The sequence below is a fragment of the Crocuta crocuta genome, unplaced genomic scaffold (assembly GCF_008692635.1).
Source record: "Crocuta crocuta isolate KB4526 unplaced genomic scaffold, BGI_CrCroc_1.0 scaffold424, whole genome shotgun sequence".
Classification (NCBI taxonomy): Eukaryota; Metazoa; Chordata; class Mammalia; order Carnivora; family Hyaenidae; genus Crocuta; species Crocuta crocuta.
The window spans coordinates 151,996-171,134 of record NW_027530977.1 but is presented as its reverse complement, the minus strand read 5'-3'; the positions used below and the strand labels follow the sequence as shown (position 1 = coordinate 171,134).

General features: G+C 37.5%; 1 protein-coding gene across 2 annotated transcripts in view; it reads right to left on the bottom strand.

The window, feature by feature from the left end:
• The window catches only part of SEMA3E (semaphorin 3E), a 241,258-nt gene that overhangs the window by 205,684 nt on the left and 16,435 nt on the right, over positions 1–19,139 (bottom strand). The window contains exon 2 of one of the 2 annotated variants that reach the window (XM_077770162.1): positions 3,205–3,362. The exons of the other annotated variant lie outside the window; for it this stretch is intronic. The gene's annotated coding sequence lies outside the window, so the exon portion shown is untranslated. The remainder of the gene's footprint in view (positions 1–3,204; positions 3,363–19,139) is intronic. 2 annotated transcript variants of the gene reach the window in all.

Sequence of the window (19,139 nt, the reverse complement as noted above, 5' to 3'; positions counted from 1 at the left end):
TACTTACCACTTAACAGTTATATATTAGAGTAATTCCCACATTCAGAAAACCATTCAATACCGTTAAAAACCATTAGAACTACAGAATGAGATAAGTAGGATAAACAAGCCCTGTTCAAAGGTAGATGTCTATAGTGTTCTAGTCCTATTTACAGCCAGCATTACATGTGGTCTTGCTAAAGTGTTGGTGGCTTTAGGTATGGGGGGGGTGTGTACCTATCTGTTTCAAAATAATAAGTAATTGTTCCTGAAAGACCTTTTTGGAATTTTAAGCATAGACCCCATGTGTATGTAGAGAATGGCAAGCTTTTTAAAAAACGGGCATTCTCGGGGTGCCTGTTGGCTCAATCGGTTAAGCATCCGATTTCAGCTCAGGTCATGATCTCACTGTTGGTGAGTTCAAGCCCTGCAATGGACTCTGTGCTGACAGCTCAGAGCCTGGAGCCTGCTTTGGATTCTGTGTCTCCCTCTCTCTGTCCCCCCCTCCCCCACTCATGCTCTGTCTCTCTCAAAAATAAACAAACATTAAAACTTTTTTTTTTAATGGGCATTCTCCACACAATAAACACAGTTTAAAATTAATGGATTTGTGGAACACCTAATTTTGAAGTAACAATCGTTTGTCCATCAATTATATTACATAATATATTAATTTAAAAGCTTCCAAAATATAGCTCCCAATCAACATTCCCTTTCTCAAACTTCCATCAAATATTCCCTACAAAGTAAGGAACAGACTGTTTCTTGTGACTCTACCATGTATATCTTCATCTGGGCCTTTGTTCATTAAAATCCTTCCCTTTGCTCCCATCTCTGGGATATATTGCCTTCCCTTCAGTTTCATCTCTGTCAACATTAAAAGTCTGCATCAAAGCCCACCTCAAAAAATGAATGGATTACATTAGAAATTAAGAATCTAGAAATGACCAAGACCAAGAAAGATCCACTATCGGAAGCATGGAAGAATCTCAAGCAATATAAACATGAAACAAATAATAAAGTACGTTTTATGTCAAACAGGGTCAGAATCTTAGAAAATATAAAAACTAGAAATGCATAGAAAATGAGATTGTAAAGAGAAGATTAAAGGATAGATTCCAATGGCAGCACCAAGTAGGAACGGGCTAGACTCTAGAAAGTTGTGGTAGGCTGAATAATGGCCTCCCCAAAGGTTTCCACACCCTAATTCCTGGAATGTGTGAATAGGGTACCTTCCATGGCAAAAGAGGATTTAATAATGAAAAGAAATTCAGGATTTTGAGATGAAGAGATGATCCTGGATTATCTGGGTGGGTCCAATGCTAAAGTGAGCATTCTCGTAAGAAGAAGGTAGGAGGGTCAGAGTGAGAGAGAGAAAAATAAGATGAGGACAGCAGAAATTGGGAGGAAGAAAGGAAGGGGCCCCTTCAAATTATAAAAGGTAAAGAAATGGATTACTCCTAAAATATCCAGAAGAAGATAGCCCCCTCCAACATATTTAAGTCTTTTGACCTCTTGAAATATTAAGACAATAAATTTTGTAGTTTAAAGGCACTATGTTTAGAATCATTCATTATAGGGGCGCCTGGGTGACTTAGTCAGTTAAGCGTCCGACTTTCGCTTAGGTCATGATCTCGCGGTTCGTGGGTTCGGGCCCCGCGTCGGGCTCTGTGCTGACTGCCAGCTCAGAGCCTGGAGCCTGTTTCAGAGTCTGTCACTCCCTCTCTCTCTCTGACCCTCCCCTGCTCATACTGTCTCTAAAAAAAAAAAAAAAAAAGAATCATTCATTATAGTATCAGTAGGAAACCAATACAAAGTCAACACAATTCAGTAAAAGCTACTTGGGCTTTAAATTCAAAATCTGTTCTGAAATCCCATTTTTCCATTTATTTACTTTGTGAGCTTGGGTAAACTAGTTACGCTCTTTGATTTATCCCTCATACAAGGGGATGCACACAAGATCCCTTTTTCTTCTCCCACATATATTCCAAATAAACCTGATTCTACCGCTAAAGTTTTCCAGATCAGTTTGGGATAGTTGGGAAAGTCATTTTTTTTCCCTGAGAACATGGACCTGGGCTTGAGAGACAGTCATTCATGTTGGCTGGTCTCCTGAAGTTGTCGCATGACCACGTTTCTCTTGTGCCGTGTACACAGACATAGAGAAAACCAAGCTAAAGATACAGATAAAACCAAACATAAAAGACTGAGAGCTTCCTTCCTGGGTCCTAATATATTTTTAGGTCCCGATTTTTCTCCTTTCTTGAAGACTGGTTATATATGATGCTCTGGTTCATGAACTGTCCCTTACCTTATATACAAATCTGCCCTGTTTGTTTAACTTCATACATGTTATTTTCTTTTACAAGAATTAAAATCTGATATAACATATACCTTGAGGTGGAGGTGTAAGAATCAATGATAATGTAATTCATGTTTTCACATAACTTTTGACATATGCTAAGAGTTCAGTAAATGGTGACTATGTTTATTTGTATACTACCATTACTACTGGCACCACTATAAGAAGGACGGGGAGGTGGAAGAGGGGGAGAAGGAGAGAGAAGAGGGAGAAGAAGGAGAATATGTTTTGTTAACTCTCTTACTATTCAGTAGAGAAGATTCCAATATGCTCCGGATTGCACTGGGGAAGGGGTGGATGGGAATTTTGTCTCTTCAATTCTGTTTCAGGGTAGGAGCAATGTAGTTTTTGCTTCCATCCCTGCCTAATCATGAGGAAACACAGTGAAGTCAAAAACACCAAAAAGGTGAGGTAGAGAATGTGAGAAAAACAAGCAATATTCTGTGAAGTTTTGAGGGGGTCACGCATCACGAGTCACTGTTACCATACCAACTACCACTGCCTTCATACAACCTTTCTTGATATTAGATTGAAAAATTGTTTTACAGGGCGCCTGGGTGGCTCATTCGGTTGAACCTCCCACTCTTCATTTTGGCTCAGGTCATGATCTCATGGTTTTGTGGGTTTGTGCCCTGTGTCGGGCTCCATGCTGGCAATGCAAAGCCTGCCTGGGATTCTCTCTTTCTCTCTGCCCCTCCCTGACTAGCGCTCTCCCTCTCAAAATAAATAAATAAAAATTTAAAAATAATAAAAAATAAAATAAATAAAAATCTTTTCACATAGTAAATGTTCAATTAATTCCAATAAGCAGTCCCCTCTCCATGGGCCCTCCCCCTCCCACAAATGATGTGCGCTCATGTTACCTTTAGAGGTCGAAGGCACCTGACGCTTAGAAGTATGCTTTTTTTCTTTTTCCAGATGAGTTCTTAAGTTTAACAGATTCTAATCTTATGACATAATTGAAAGTGTTCCAGGACTAATAATATCTTTTTGCTTGTGCATCCAGGAGCCAACCAAAGCACTGGAATCAAAGAAAAACACTTTTAACTCTATCAACTTTAACCTCCAAATGTAAAACTATTAGAGTTGGTTGTCTCAACTTACCATACACTTTAAGCACTCTTAAAAACTGGTTTTAGTTTTCCTGCTTTGATTTCTCCCACCTTTTGTGTGTAATGTCCCTCTCTGCTGCTCCATTTTGCCCATGCTATTCATATTTGTTCAACACACAAGGTTACTTCCGTTACATTAGAATTCCCTTAATAGATGAAAGCACACTGATCCCTTGGAGTAGCAAAAGTTACACATAGTAGGTCTTCAATAGATACTTGTTAAGTGAAATTGAAATGTAGCCCACCAAAATTGTGTAATTCTATATTGCTTTATGCATAGGTCCAAGAAAAAGTAGTTATGTGATACTTCTTCAATAAGCTTTTAACCCAATGCCATATTTCTCAAAGAAATACTATGAACCCACTGGTCAAACTCCTCTACTTCTGGGAATAATAAAGGATTTAAAAGTGATATGAATGAGTACATCATTAGCTCCCACCCCAAAAACATCCCCAACGTTAGTGTGTTAATACGAGTGTTGGGCTATTCAGTTCTTGTTGACTGTTTTAGAGGTGAAGCATAAAAGAGAAAAGGGAGTAAAAACATGAAATCGTGCTTGACCCTCTCTGGCTTTACAGTGTGAACAGAGATATCTCTAAGTTACTACCAGAAAGAAGGAGTGGAGTTTTGTATTCTTATGACTTATGAGCTAACTCAGACTTAGAACTACTCAGTATAGGAAAAAGGCATATCTTTTCAGTATAAAACGAAATGCTGCTGAAGGCATTCTGTTAAGGAGATCGGAAGGTACTCTACCGCTAACATTGGTTTGAAGGTAGTGGTTTAACAAATTAATTCTAATGCCAGCAGTGAGATGGGTACAATTCAATTTAAAGTGTAAAGAAAAAGACCAAAAGCTTAATGATTTTCCCTCAAAGCAAATATCATCTCATCTTTTAGGCCACAGTCTTTTTTCTTTTTTTTTTTTCCTGCCTGCTATGGACCTTCACATTCTTCTAAAAAGATATTGTATAAAAACCTAGCCATTTAATCTTTGGAGTTGTCCATGCAACACAACAATACTTACAACAAGTATATATATTACCATTTGCATACACTTTTGATAGATTTAGCCACTCCTCTTGCACATGAAAGCATTTTTTTGAAGGTTATAGGAAGAAAATTAAGGTGCTAAGAAACCGAATAGGAAGTTGAATGTGTATAGGTTTATCTCTTTTTTTAATATTTATTTTTGTGCATGTGTAGGCACACAAGCAAATGAGAGAGCGAGAGCATGGGAGGGGCAGAGAGAGCAAGACACAGAATCTGAAGCAGGATCGAGGCTCCAAGCTGTCAGCACAGAGTCCAATGCTGGGTATGAACCCACAAACCATGAGATCATGACCTGAGCCAAAGTCGGACTTAACCAAATGAGCCGCCAGGTGCCCAGTGTGTAGAGTTTATCTTGCCAAATCATCCTCTGTCAGAAATATCTGCAGTTCAGAGAGTAAAGATTCATATCCCTAACTGAATGGTTCACCTAAGGGACCTGAGGATAACCACATTTCTGGAAAGCAAAAACTGTTCCAACAACTCATAAAGAGATTTTTCACTAGAATAAAGTGTATTAATGTATTTGCAAAGCAAAGAGATTAAAAGAAGACAGAGGAATTTCATTCCCGCCCCTAAAAAGTGAAGTTTAATAAGGAATAAGCATATAAAAGGCAACTCCTCTCTTCAGATATTTTGTTCCATTTGAGTCCTATGTGTATACTCTGAATCAAGTTGTCTACAGTTTATGAAAAACTGCCTGACTGTTAGGGCTCTTAGACCAAATATGAGCAGAAGTGATATAGTTTTTTAGATTTGGTTATAAACTTAAGTGGTTTTCTCCTTAGATATGCATAGAAATCTGTTATTATATGAACCCTTAAATTTATAAGGAGATACAATTTTAAAATTAAAAACAGCTGAAACAAATAACAAAATTTTGACATCTCAAGTATTCTAGTGAACACTTTGAGACCCAGAATTCAAATTACCCTTTGGTGAACAGCAGTCATTACGTATCTGGTAGGCACTCAGCAGCTTCAGGTAACTATGTGATAGGAAAACTGGTACTTGCAAGATTGCTGCCTTTTTTGCATCTCGAGGTGAAGAATCTTTGAATGTCTTGATTTACAGAACAAAGAGACAAAATGGTCAATGGTTTTTCCTGTCAGTGAGATCTATAAAAAACCAACAGGCTGATGATTTGGTAGCCTTCATATGTTAGCAGTTTATCCATTTGCTCGGCAATCTCATGAGATTTTTCAAAAAATCTCAGGTTAGATATTACTGTTTTAAGCAAATACACATATTTTTCTCTTTGTGAAATATTGTGACCAATATTAGATTACAGAATAAGATCTAGTAAAGCGAAGCTTCCAAGAAATATTTGAAGTTAAAGCTAAATATAGTCTAATTTCACAATCTTTGTGTTGTATTTAGGCTATTTACTCAGGTTAGAATATAGACTCCCATTCCTGAAATGTTAAGTCCACAGGAATGATACTATGTTAAGCTGTACCAACACTTTTTGATTAGTGCAAGCGGAAATAGTTCAGGAAGACTAAACTTCTAAATGAGCACTCAAAAGTGCTATTCCAACCACTGAGATAATGCTGAGATTAGCTTCCACTGAGCTAATTTGCCTTTCCTGGTGGTTTTGAAACCATCAGGATAAAATACCCTAAAGCAGTAGTTACTTAACTTTAGAAAAGGACAGATTCAATCAGTCACCTTTTAAATCCACATGACGAAATAACATATTCAACTCTTTTTTTCAACTTAACTGACTTTTCTCTGAATGTATAAAATCACTGGATGTTCTGGGATTGGGTTATCAGCCTGATTCTCAAGAAACAAACTATAAATGTTGTAAATATCTTCTCTATACAATGAGCACACTCTTTACTCTTATAATTTCACTACTGTAGTATCTTGAAGAGACCTTGACTTACATATATTAACCTTGAGGGAAACAGGCTGCCATATTGATTAGTCAGACAATTGCAGTGCTTCATCCTCGGTTTTATCTATTTTGAAAAAAACTCCACATTTCCAAATATTTTTAATATTTCATAAAAATATGAACTGGTTTGTGGGTTTTTCATTTAGTCTTTTAAAAAAAAAAGCTACGGAATAAATATCAGAATGTCTTAGGTGTGAATGATTCAGTACTCCACTCCAGCTGGAAAATCCATAGGACCTATCCTGAAGAAGTGATATTGGAGCTGAAATCTAAAGGAGGAGTAAGATATAGGAGAGGGGAATCAGGGAGCGAATGTGTAAAGTCATGTGTAGGGGCCGAGAGGCAAGGAGGGCAGGCTTGTCCTGAGAAAGGCTGGCGAACTGGGAGAAGTGGTGGGAAGATGGGCACAGACCACTCCATGAAATGGAGTCTTAGAAACCATTTTCATTATATATACCCTGAGAGCAATTAGAAGCCATTGAGGAGTTTTAATTAGAGGGTGGTATCACCACATTAGAATTTTTAAAAGATTATTTTAGCTTTACCCAAGAGAATAAAAAGAAAGGAAGCAAGAATGGATATTCAGTGAATATTTAAGGGATGATTGTATTTGTTCAAGTCCTGCTATTTGTTTTCAAGGTGCCTCATGTTACTATGTTATGTTTAAAACGAACCAATGTTCCATTAAAAAGAATTTTTGAAAAGAAGGAAATACTGATTTGTAATCTCATTAACTTTATAAAACGACTTTCATTTTACGTGAGTTTTAAACATTTTTGTCCAGAGCAGGCATGTTTTCTATCATTGTAATCATAGCACATATATGTTTGTGTTTAGTTTTTTTCATACTTTTTCATAAACATCTCTGTTCTCTGTATATATTATATTCCATCAACATGGTAAGTCACAACTGGTACAACCAGGCTTTCATTCATGAGTCTGAAAGCACTGTAATGTGAGTCCATGGATATCGTGGGTTGTCTTATGGGAATTCATGAGTTGTTTGACATATACTTTTTAAAATATTTTATGTTCATTTATTTTTGAGACAGAGAGACAGAGCATGGGCAGGGGAGGGGCAGAGAGAGAGGGAGACACAGATTCTGAAGCAGGCTCCAGGCTCCAAGCTGTCAGCACAGAATCTGATGCACGGCTTGACCTCACGACTGTGCGAAATCGTGACCTGAGTTGAGGTCGATCACTTAACTGACTGAGCCGCCCAGGCGCCCCTCCATGAGTTGTTTGAATTTGCATACGACATTCTGAGTGCACATGCAGAATTTTGTATTTTTCTAGAAAATCCACAGTATTCTTCAGGTTTTCAAATGGCATGTAATCCAAAATGGTTATGAGTACATTTAAGCTGTCAGAGTTGGTAAAATCCCAAGTCTCATTGTTTGAGAGGGCTAAGTGAAAGAAAAGCAGACTGTGGTAAATTTGCAGCATAAAGTTTCATTCATTTTTAGGATTCAAAGGTTGACTATCAAGAATTAAAAGAAAAGTCATTTGGGGCGCCTGGGTGGCTCAGTCGGTTAAGCATCCGAGTTCAGCTCAGGTCATGATCTCACGGGTCGTGGGTTCAAGCCCCGCATCGGCTCTGTGCTGACAGCTAGCTCAGAGCCTGGAGCCTGCTTCAGATTCTGTATCTCCTCCTCTCTCTGACCCTCCCCTGCTCATGCTGTGTGTGTGTCTCTCTCTCAGAAATAAATAAAAACATTTTTTAAAAAATTAAAAAAAAGAAAAAGAAAAGTCATTTGACAAATATCTAAGTACTGAGAAAGTAGAGAAAAATATCTGGCAAATTACTATGTGTTGAGAAGGGTAACTTAAATATTATGTTCTACATAATTTATTGTTACACATACACTATACCTCTCTTTAACAGCTTTTTAATAATATTTTAACCACTGCTGTATATTTGATCAGATAGCATAACCACGAAGTTCAAAAAGGCTCCATAAATAATAGAAAAAATGTATGTTGACATCATGTCTCCTACTTAAATAATGTGTGCTACATGGGTTTTTTTTTTTTTGTAATTTTCCAGTGTATTTTAAACATTACCATAATAAAACTAAATACTGCACATTGATTATGGATAATACATTTTTAAGAATTCAAGTAGACTCCCCTTTAATTGGATTGAAAATATAAATATATCCTACAATGAACTGTGGAATATAATCAAAATATTTATAGGATATATTAGCACTTGAGGGGCTTCTGGATGGCTCAGTTGGTTGAGCATCTAACTCTTAATTTCAGCTCAGGTCATGATCTCACTGTCCATGTTTCAACCCCTGTGTCAAGCTCTACTCTCATGGTGTGTAACCTGCTTGTGATCCTCTCTCCCCCTCTCTCTGCCCCTCGCCAGCTCACATGCACACACACGCTCTTTCATAAATAAATAAATAAATAAATAAATAAATAAATAAATAAATAAAATTATTAAATCTTGATTTAAGGACAAACTACAAACAAAATGTGAAAAAATATGTCATATTTTAAATGCCTAAAGCAAATAATGCACAGAGACTTTTCATAGGGAATGTAAGATTGTATGGGGGAGTGGCAGAAACACGACTTTAGTCTGAGGGTCATAAGGTGAAAGATGTAGAGAGCTCACTTTACCAATCTCTCTGTCTTCTCTAGGTCTCTAGTCTTAACCTTTTGTGAGTGTAATTAATAAGACAGCAAATGTAGAGTGCTTGGCAAAAATGCCTGGAACCTGATGCATGGTGAAAAAATCTAGAGCTACTCTTTTTATTTTCCATTTTATCTTTTATACTACTAAATACAAAGTATAGGTACAGAAATCATGGATTCGATGTAATTGGCATGAATAGGGTTGTTAAAACTTTAACCTTAAGCTAGCCCTGAATCTTCAGTGTTATGGATATTACAGTGATGTGGCTGTGACTGAACAGGTTTATCAGCATCAACCAAACTGCTGCCCTGCAATCCTGAATTTCCCTAGCCTGTTCCAAACACATTCCTCAAACTTCAACCATCTTTTCATGGGCTGAATTGTATCCTTCAAGCTTCCTAGGTTCATAGTCTAGTCCTCAGTACTTCTGAATGTGACTATATTTGGAGATAGGGCCTCTAAGGAGGTAATTACGTTAAAATGAAGCCATTCAGTCATTAGGGTGGGCTCTAAGTAAAATGACTGGTGTTCTTCTAAGAAGAGGAGGTTGAGACACAGAAGGAAGAGCATGTAAGACACGGGGTGAAGATGGCTATCTTTAAGCCAGGGAGAGAGGCAGTTGAAGAAACCTACCCTGCTGATACCTTGATCTCAGAATTGGAGTCTCCAGAATGGTGAGAAGATAAATTTCAGTGGTTTAAGCCACCCAGCTGGTGCTACTTTGTTATGGCGGTCCCAGCCGACTAATACACATCTCCTTCCGTGCCCTCATCCCACAGCAGAGGAACTGCTTTATATACAACTGAGAAACTAGACATTGTCAAAAAAGAATTCCCACAGTCTCCCACCCACCATCCGCTTTGCTGACCACCTGTGTCCATCCTCCTATACCGGGCCACCGTTCTGCATTTCTGTGGAAGCCCAGCCTCTGCTCTGCTTCAGACAGTCCTAGAGGACTTCAGTCCCACATTCGCAGCATCAATTGCTTCTTCTCACCAGATTGTTCCATCATCAGGCAATTATGCAGTGTGTGGACCACCCACCGATAACCATCATTCTCTCTGACCTCGGCCTCCATCTAGCGACCCACATAATTTCTCTGCATGGCCATACTTGCCTCTCCGGCAACCTTCCCCTTGGAAGTGGCAACTATACTGTTCCAGTTGTTCAAGCCAAGACCCTGGGAGTCATCCTTGGCCTCTCTCTTCTCTTATATATCCTGACACAATCTATCAGCAAATTATGTAACTCTGCCTTTAATGCCGACAATATCTTTTCTTTCAGCCTCCATCAATATCACTCTCACCCATGCTACCAAATTCTCTTACCTGAACTATCAAAATAGCCTCCGAATTGGTTCTTCTGTTTCAAACCTTGCCCTAAAATCTATCATTGCTTAACCAGCAGTTGGTGTGACCTCTTCAATCTTAAAGTCAGACCAGGTCACTTTTAATTCAAAACTGACCAATGTTTTCCCATTCAGACAGCCTAAATCCACTCTTTACTATGGCAGACAAGGCCAACAGATCAGTTCTCCACCTACCTCACTGATTCACTGATTTCATCTCTCACTGTTCCTCTTGCTCACTTCACTGTTAGAATGGACAGATGACTCCCCAGGATCAATGCTTCTATACTTGCCAATCTCTCTATCCATAATGTTTCCCCCAGGTTCCCATATTCCTTTCGATCTCAATATCACCTTATCGGAGACACTCTCTCTGACCACACTATGTAAAAAGGAGCCGCTAATACATCTTCTCCTTAACCTCCTTCATCTGCTTTATTTAGTTTTATTCAGATTATTACTCACTACTAGTGTACACACACACACACACACACACACACACACATTTTCCCCAGAGCTAAGGCACACTGATGCTACAATTCCTTTCTTAATGTATTCTCTCATGTTTTTAGTAAGTACTTGTAATTTCAAGGTCTTACTATGACAGGCACTGTGATCTAAAGTTTAAATACAATATCGAAATTAATGCAGAAAGTAATCCTCGGCAGGAGATGGGTATATTTTACACATGAAGGATTGCGTCTTAGACACCAAAATATCCCAGGTCACACAGTCCAAGTTTGACTGTTTTTTCAATTGATGAGAAACGTAAGCAACCAAAATACCTGCCCAGTCCCCTGCGCCTTCCTAATGCTGAGAGTATATTTTGATAATTGCATGTGTGCAGTTTCAGCCTACCTTGCTTAATTTTACCCCTGGACTTTAAAGAACAGTGTTTCACTGTCACTAAGGATGAGGTAAAGCACATAAATTATCTATTTCTGGGATAGGTGTACTCTTGTCCCAAGGAACAAGTTCTTAGGAAGCCATGTATTAGAGTTTATATAGTAAAGATTCAACAAGATATGTCCAGCCTTATAACAAAAGTATTATAAAAGCTAATATTTCATGTAGAAAAATACAATGAAGACTAACCTATGTACCATTGCAAAAGAGAGTTTGATATCCTAAGTGGAAAGAGGCTTTCAAAACTATACCCATAACTCAGCCTGTTGTAGTCAGAAAGAACAGACAGACACTGAGTTTGAATCCAGTTTTGTCACTTAATAGCTACCTGGCTTTGCCTGGGCAAGGCATTTAAATAATTGAGTCTGTTTTAGCTTATGCCTGAAATATAAATAATAACATAAATATAGCTGAAAGATTTGAGATGGTGTATCTACATCACCAGGAACATAGTAGATACTTCAAAACAGTAACTTGTATTCATAGTGGAAGAAGCACCCTAACATCATAACTACCCTACAACCTGAAAGTAAAGGAGACGATGTTTCAGTGTCTCAATAAATCCGTTTAACCCATTCTGCCCCTCTCGCCATCCTCCTGTCAATAAGTAAATAACAAACAGAATTAAATCTAAGAGACACAGAAATAAAAAAAATGGGAAGAAATGATCATTTGTCCTTTGTGAATCAGACTGTATGACTTTTTAAAATGGGCCTCACAATATCATGCTGTTTTGAACAAAACACTGTAAACCACAAAACAATATGAAATGACTACTGTTTTCAGAAAATACTTTCTTTACTTATTTCATCTACAACTGAACTAACAGAAGCTCTATTCATCATTTACATAGAATAACAGGCTTACTCTGAGCACAAGAAGTTAGGCCTAAAAATATCCCATGTTAATATGATTAACAGACTGTTAAAATTATTGCTATTTTCTGCATTTGATATTGTTTTGTAGTTTACAGTCCATATTTCATTTTTGTCATAATTTTTAATTTTTAAGTACTAAGACGGTAAACTAGTGTGAAAAAATTAAGGACAAACTCAAGAACGGTACTCTCGAGAGTGGTGCCAACAAATTCAAAACAGCGTTATATCACATATCTCTTAGTTTCCACTCTAACTATATATTTCATCTTAATTTCTGACTCCTTTCCACTAGAGAATAAACAATGTAATTTTCTTCATAATCATTTACTGAAAAAAAAAAACAACCAAAATGATACTAAAGATGCAACATCTTTTAAAGCACTGAAAATACAAAACAGGAGCACCTGGGTGGCTTAGTCGGTTAAAGTGTCCGAATTCGGCTCAGATCATGATCTCACAGTCTGTGGGTTCGAGCCCCGTGTCGGGCTCTGTGCTGACAGCTCAGAGCCTGGAGCCTGCTTCAGATTCTGTATCTCCCTTTCTCTTTGCCCCTCCCTCCCTCGCTCTCTGTCTCTCAAAATAAAATAAAGACATAAAAAAAAATTTAAAAAAAAAAGAAGGAAAATACAAAACAAAATTCATCAAAATTCTTCATATAAAAGCAGAGAGAGAAGAATTCCAGAAACCTTGTTGGATCTCTCAGTGAAGAACCACATGGGACAGAAGAACGGAAGCGAGGATTAGTTTCTCCACCTTTCAGGCTTTCTTGCTATTACTAAGAGTTGCTCTGCTGGCCCGGATAATCCCAAGTGATTGTTCAACAGCTGTACCTGCCGCAAGCCACTGCACTCTGTGCTTTGCACTGCACAAGTTGGGAGGAAAAAGAGTGTGAGATACAGCGACATAGGTAAGTGGAGCTCACATCGCTCCCAAGTGCTAAAATTTGGGAGATAAACAGCCAGCCAGATCTTATTTCCAATTCAGCACTGTGGACAGCCAGCCAGAAGCAGCTTTCCTGTTCAAATACAACAGATGCTGTGTTTCTTCCTTGTAAGGAAAGAATTTCACCACATTTAGTGTCGAGAAAGTTGGCCTGGCACAATCAGTTATGCGGAGTGACACCTGAAGGTAATTTATGTGTGTGTGGAGAAAATAGTTTGCTTAGTCATGTCTAGGAGCAAAAATGTTTTCTTCACAAATAAATGTGTTGCCAATTGTCAGTCAAGAAAGGGCAGGCTACTCTGCAGTTAAAAAAAAAAATGCTGGAAATCTCAAGCTCAGTTTCCATATCCAAGGCAGATTTTCAAGTGGGACCCGGCTTAGCAAGTAAGTCTGAGACCCAGGTAACAGAGCCCCCATTTTGGCAAGTGCATTGGTGACTGATGAGGCAAGCAAAGGAAATGTGATAAATCACACTCTCGGTCTCACAGATTGCAGTTTCTGCACAGCACCGACATTTGTCAATTCTTACCTCATTTAATTGGCCAACGCACGTCACAAAGCCATGCTAACTTCCAAGGGAAGGTAGGGATGTACAGTTCTATCATGTACCCGGTGAAGAATTAAAAGATTAGTAAACAGTTCAAACAGTACTTCACAACAGTTTAAAGGCTTAGATAGTTTCCTACCTATTGTTCTTAAAGAATTTTGTTTGATTGACTCAGTACCTACTTACAGAATATATGCATGCGTATATATACTGAACCCATCGGTGAAGAGAACAAAGCACTATATCCCCTGCAGAAGATAAAAACAAATAAGATACAGATCTTGCTGTGGCATATTTAGACACTACCACCATGGCCACCTTCATCCAAGCTAATAACAGGGAGCTAATATTAATTGAGCGCTTTCTCTGTGCCCAGCACTGTTGGAAGTTTCTGTGGCACCTGTTTACTTTTTCTCTCTCCAAGTAAACTGAAATTACCGTCACTGTAATACTGAATTTGAGACTTGGTTCCTCTAAACTGTTCTAAAATGTTTGTAAACTTTGTATTACACATAGCATTCAATTCGCACGAGGTTGTTTTTATATGCCCTACTTCATAGATAGTGTGGCATTGAGGGACCTGGTGACAGAATAAAATAATGATGATAAGAAAATTTAGGGAAAATTTAAGAGCTTGGATTATGGCCCAGAGGGAAGGAAAAAACAAGCTTGGATGGGTTGTACCCATAATGTAGGCAACCATGGGTGAATGTGGGAGCTCCTAGAACTGGCAGGGAGAGAATATTTCTGTTTATAAGGAAAGGCAATTTATAGGTTAAAACATAACACTTCTAAGGCCATAAGAAGACGAACATTAATAACGCCATACTTTATATATCTCCACCATTGTTTTTACCACTAGAAGAGAGAGGTTTACACACAAACACCCACACCTTCCCACTAGAAGGCAGATTATAGCAACTATAAAGCAATTTTACTATTTTAAGTGAACCACACAACACTAGAGACAATGGTTTTAAATGGAAGAAGCATGGGTGAGCTACCCTAGATAAAATAAAGAATTAGTTTTCAGTAAGCTTTCTGAGCGCTAAGCTTTGCTAAATACTAAGAGCTCTTGTGGAATCTCTCTCCTGAAACCTTTATGTCTTAAGTGGAATTTTCTCGACAGGAAAGGTCTTAAACAATCCTGCCTAGCAGTAGTAAAATGGCTTAGGTTGATTAAGAAAGGAAAAGAAAAACACGTCTTCAGTAGGTAGTTGTGTGGTAGCAGCTTCGATCTATGCCCTTGAAGAGATTAGACTATGACGAATGAGATAACTTGTTGGGGTCCTTTCCAAATCTGTTTTTGTGATTTCAATAATTATATTCAGTCAGGGGTAATTAGCTGCTGTGAATTACATGTGAGTCTATTGTCTTAATCTTTTGACAAGTGGAGTATATAGACTACAAACAGAAAATAGCATTTTGACCAGTGGCATCATAATAAACAATATAGAAATATCTGGATTATTGCAAAGCATGATCTAGGTAGTTAGGGCAATTATCACTCAGATGATGATGACTTTTACAAAAGAAAGGAACTTTTTAAATTTTTTTGCATTTGTCTACATTTTGGTACGAGTACATTCTAGAGCAAATAGGATTTCATTTTCTCTCTCATTTTAGAGAGAACTTGTTCTGAGATGGGGAATTCTGTCAGAATAGGAAAAGGAATATATTTGAATGTTTGCTTTTACAAAAATCACAATTTGTCATGCTTTAATAACTGCTAATAAGAAGAACAGTACCTAGCAAACGGGCTCCGAGATACTTAATCAATGTCATTTTCTGCTCTTTTTTCAGTTTGGCTTTCTCCTAAACTTCCCCACAATTGCCATCAGTCTTGCCTTTTTGCATCAGTCTGCAAATCATGCTCTTGTTTTTGTTCTTTCACTGAACTCCTACCCATCCTTCAAGTTCCACAAAAGATCCCACATCTGCCAGGAAACATTCCTCAAAGATCCCAATTCATATTCTTCTTCATGTTAACAATAAATTGGGTTAAAATTCTAAAATATATGTTAAGAATTATTATTTTATTTTGTTAATTTTAGTTAATGTATAGCGTAACATTGGTTTCAGGAGTAGAATTTAGTAATTCATCACTTACATATAAAAATTATTATTTTATTTTATTTTACAAATAGTTTATTGTCAAATTAGTTTCCACATAAACCCAGTGCTCATCCCCACAAGTGTCCTCTACCATGCCCATCCCCCCTCCCCCCCTACATCCATCAGTCCTCAGTTTTTGCCAGCACTCAAGAGTCTCTCATGGTTTGCCTCTCTCCCTTTCCCCCACCATTTCCCCCCTTCTTCTCCCCCTTCTTCCTCAGTTAAGTTCCTCCTAATCCTCCTATACGTGCAAACATATGATATTTGTCCTTCTCTGCCTGACTTATTTCTCTCAGCATAACACCCTCAAGGTCCATCCATGTTGCTACACATGGCCAGATTTCATTGTTTCTCATTGCCATGTAGTATTCCATGGTATAGATAAACCACATCTTCTTGATCCATTCGTCCGTTGATGGACACTTAGGCTCTTTCCATGTTTTAGCTATTGTGGAGAGTGCTGCTATGAACATTGGGGTACATGTGCTCCTATGCCTCAGCATTTCTGTATCCCTTGGGTAAATTCCTAGCAGTGCTATTGCTGGGTCATAGGGGAGTTCTATTGTTAGTTTCCTGAGGAACCTCCACACTGTTTTCCAGAGGGGCTGTACCAGTTTACATTCCCACCAACAGTGTAGGAGGGTGCCCGTTTCTCCACATCCTTCCTAGCATCTAGCTCATGGATAGGAAGAATAAATATAGTTAAGATGTCATTACTACCCAGAGCTATCTACACATTCAGTGCAATTCCAATCAAAATTGCACCAGCATACTTCTCAAAACTAGAACAAACTATCCTAAAATTTGTATGGAACCACAAAAGACCCCGAATAGCCAAAGTAATACTGAAAAATAAAACCAAAACGGGAGGTATCACCATCCCAGACTTTAGCCTCTACTACAAAAATTATTATTTTAAGCAGAAAAGACAAAGTCTAAAACAAATCTTCGTGTCATTTATAGTATTTTTGTGGGCAACAAATTTCTTCCCAGCATTAACTTTTATTATTGATGTTTTATGTTCCTAAAAATCCTCATTTTGCAGTAGTATTTATATATAATCCTCCTTTGAGAATGAGCAATTTCCATTTCACATATGAGGGCTAATAAATGCCTTATGGAGGTTAACTATAAAGGAATGAAACTAACTCCACCAAATACTTTTCCATAACTGTGTCACAGAGTATAAAGAACTTCCACTTCCTTTACTAGGATTTATAATTTGGATACATTGGTAACTAAGTGATTTTATGAAGGAGGAAATTGTAAATCACTGTTTGATGGGCTTTTTAAAAGGCTGTTTCATATACTAGATGTTCCCAAAGATGCTGATCTGGAATTTATACAAAGTGGGTTAGTGCTTAAAAAGTATTCTTTCACAACACCGAAAAAATAATATCGACCTAAACATGATGAAGTTTATGGGTAACGTATTTATGAATAATTTCGGAATTATCTGTGAACAGGCCATTTATGGCTCTCCTAAGTTAAAGAAAGATTCTTTTGTGCCATTGAAGTATAGCTTTTCCCATATGCTTCTTGTATAGAATGAACACCCAGAAAAGACCAGTTGGCCATAGCACAACACATTCATCCATATACTTACTGAGTTCCTGCTCTTTGCTAGGTATGAAGATATATAGTTATGATAATCGGTAAAATACTGTCTCTATTTCCAACTAGTTTGTCCTGATGAACCTAATATATAAATAGGCAATTGTAATACAATGTAAATCACTTATAAACTATGTATGCAGTGCTATGGAGGCTAATGGAAGACTGGCAAAGACGTCTCATGCCTAAATCGAGTCTTAAAAATGAGCAGACATTAACAGTAAGCAGAAGAGAAAGGCAGGTTGAAGACAAAAGAAAAAGTCATTCTAGGAAGCAGAAGCAATGTACAAAGACTTGGAGTCAAGAAAAGACTTGACAGGTGTCCAGAATGACATGGAGCTCAGAATCACTGGAGATGGAAACTCCAAAAGATAGGTCACAAGAAAGAAAAGAAAAAGTAAACAGGGCTCAGATCACGAAACGCCTCATGTGCCACATCAAGAAGGGTGCATTCTCTCTTAAAAGCCATGTGTATTTTCCCATTAAAGATTTATTTGGGGGAATGAAATGAGCAAGATTTGCATTTTTAATGCTCACTCCGCTTAGAGTATGACAAGTAGATTGGATTGACAGTAAGATATTAGTCAGGAGGCTATTGTAATAAAGCAGATGGAGCATAAATACATTAGTGGGACAAGACAGATATAAGTTGATTTAAGAAACAAAGAATATGTAGTGTTCTTTGGACTTGGTGACCACCTGACTCAATACTATTCTTAGACTCTTTCTTCCTCTACATTTAAAATTCCAGAAACGTGTAAGTAGCTCATTAACTAGTAATATAGGAAAAGAGCGTGTGATGAAGTTAATCCTGTAACCAGAATAGAACAGAGACCACAAATAAGTTTGACTGAAAAATAGATTTTTAAAAATGTCTTTTCAATGACACACACTTTTTAACATGTGAAGTCTCCAGTGAAATCATTTTTCTAGAGCTTACTATTGGACTTACAAGGAGTTAATGAAAAAAAATTATTCTGAAAAATCATATGCCTCTTTTTTTTTTTTTAATTTTAATTGCAGTACTTTCTACAAATACCCAGAGAGACTGGCAAATCTACAAAAAGACAGCAAATTAAAGTTACAAAATTAAGCAATCACAGCTATGGTGGTATTTTAATTCTGCCATTCTGCTGTGGTGACCATTCCAGATTCTTTTTAAATAAAAATTGTTAAGACATTTAAAAAGTCTCCTGTCTATTTTAGCTGTGAAGAAGCGTTGTATTTTATTTCTTCATATTAAAGAATTTCGAGTTAACCTTTCCCTTACTATAATTATATAAATCATCCTAACAATGTTTATGAAGAAAATCAGCAATGACATTTATTAGTTCACATCTTCCCTGAAAGCCAAAAGCATATTATTTTATACATGCTGATTTAAAAATTGTCTTCAATGTGTGTTAAACTTCTTCCAAATACGGACATTGTAGAGAAACCCATACAATGTGCATTTTAAATTTTTAAAAGTGCTTTTTAAGAGAATTTCTGGAATGAATATAAGCATTATCATTTCTGACTAGCTAAGTTTCCTATAGATAATAAATGCAGAAACCGAGGTTAAGAAACATTAAACACAATTGAAAACAGTCTTTGAATGTGGGCATGTCTCACGCCAGAGCTCACGTCTTTCTCCAGGACACCACATGCTGTCGCTATGCTTAGGATTTACATTTGACATTAGAGAGAGTGGGAGAGGGTTTTCCTTAACTTCAACAAATAAGCCACGCATGTG